Source organism: Protobothrops mucrosquamatus, unplaced genomic scaffold, assembly GCF_001527695.2.
Source record: "Protobothrops mucrosquamatus isolate PMUCROS unplaced genomic scaffold, P.Mucros_1.0 scaffold_24, whole genome shotgun sequence".
In the NCBI taxonomy this organism is placed as follows: domain Eukaryota; kingdom Metazoa; phylum Chordata; class Lepidosauria; order Squamata; family Viperidae; genus Protobothrops; species Protobothrops mucrosquamatus.
The window spans coordinates 4,958-6,577 of NW_015386100.1; the positions used below are offsets into that span (position 1 = coordinate 4,958).

The following is a 1,620-nucleotide window of genomic DNA, read 5'->3' on the forward strand; positions in this document are numbered from 1 at the left end:
AGAAGAAGAAGAAGAAGAAGAAGAAGAAGAAGAAGAAGAAGAAGAAGAAGAAGAAGAAGAAGAAGAAGAAGAAGAAGAAGAAGAAGAAGAAGAAGAAGAAGAAGAAGAAGAAGAAGAAGAAGAAGAAGAAGAAGAAGAAGAAGAAGAAGAAGAAGAAGAAGAAGAAGAAGAAGAAGAAGAAGAAGAAGAAGAAGACACAACAACAACCTAACTTCTAAGTCATCCCGCTAACTGCACACTTCTATCCACCGGTCATCTTGGCGAATAACCTTCGCGAATGTATTCATCAGCAAAACAAGTTTAAAAGTTGCTGGTTCGCCCGAGAGCGACACCTGCTGTAATAAAGAGGAAAGCGCCACCAGCGGTCCTTCTTTTCTCCCTTGCAACGGCCACACAAATATCTTCAAATGTTGCCACCGTTGGGGCGCGATGCTCCTGAATGATTTGAAAAGCGAATTGTCACATTTTCCGGCAAGAAGAGGGCGAGACGTGAAAACTGTACAGTCGGCTTCCGGTCGACTAGAAGGGTAACCTTCCGTACAACCCCCGAAACCGGCAGATGGCGCTGTCACATACTCAAGGCCATTTCCCCACTTGCATTTTTTTCCCCTTGGCGTGATGGGCGCTCCAGCCACCTCGCTCCTTCGCCGAGAAACCGTTTCCGGGCGGCTTAAAGCCCTACAGTCGTCCTTCCGCTAGCGCACGCGCGGAAAGCGGTCCTTCGCGCTCTCTTCTCCTGAGCAGCAGGTAGGGTCGCGGAGCCCTGGGCTTTGTGGTGTCCGGGAAATCCTCTCCCCCCTGCCCCGCCCGCCTGCTTCACCCCGGCCGCCCTTTTTGCTTCGCTTCTTTTTTTTGCACTCCACTCCTCCTCGGTCTTGAAGGGGTGCACAGTGGGGTCAAGCGGGACAGACACCGTCTCGGCGGGACAAGGGGCGGAGCTTGCGGTGGGCGGAGCCACCCTTGGGAATGATCTTGGCTGGCGTGTAGGCGGGGATTTGCGGTGTGTGACTATTTATCCCCCCCCCCCCCCGCCCCAATAGAATCCGCAGAGTTCGTCGTAGCTGGACCTCCGGTTCCCTTACGGCGCAAGTGTCCTTGCAGGTGATGCCTCGCAAAGCCGATGCGCAGGATGAAGCAGCCCCAGGCTGCCCATGGCTCGTCCTTCTGTAGTAGGGCGTGCCAAGTCCTCAAGGTTGCTGATGACAGTGTTACTCAGTCCTCTGCCGCTTTGATGGATCTGATCTGATGGATCTGATGCGGCTTGATCTGATGCAGGTCCGATCGGCGGCAATTAAAACCAAAAAAAAAGAAACCTGTAGAATTCAAGCTTCGCAATGGTCATCCCAAAGGTGCTTTTTTTTTCCCCACGAGGCAACTGGACTTCCTTTGTTTTTCCTTGAAGACGTTTCGCTTCTCCTCCAAGAAGCTTCTTCAGCTCTTTCCAGTCAGAGCTGAAGAAGCTTCTTGAAAGGTCTTCAAGGAACAACAAAGAAAGTCCAGTTGCCTCGTGGGGGGGAAAAAAGCACCTTTGGAGCAACTATGACCTGGATGACTGAGAATCTCCATAGACTTCGATATGGTCGTTGCCAATTTCGGTGTAACCTCCTTTTATTGTTTCCC

At 51.5% G+C, this 1,620-nt stretch overlaps 1 protein-coding gene across 1 annotated transcript in view; it reads left to right on the forward strand.

The window, feature by feature from the left end:
• The first annotated feature begins 686 nt into the window (after window positions 1-686).
• ATP5MC2 (ATP synthase membrane subunit c locus 2) overlaps window positions 687-1,620 on the forward strand; it is a 13,907-nt gene continuing 12,973 nt past the window's right edge. Inside the window, exon 1 of the mRNA XM_015832261.1 lies at window positions 687-747. The gene's annotated coding sequence lies outside the window, so the exon portion shown is untranslated. The remainder of the gene's footprint in view (window positions 748-1,620) is intronic.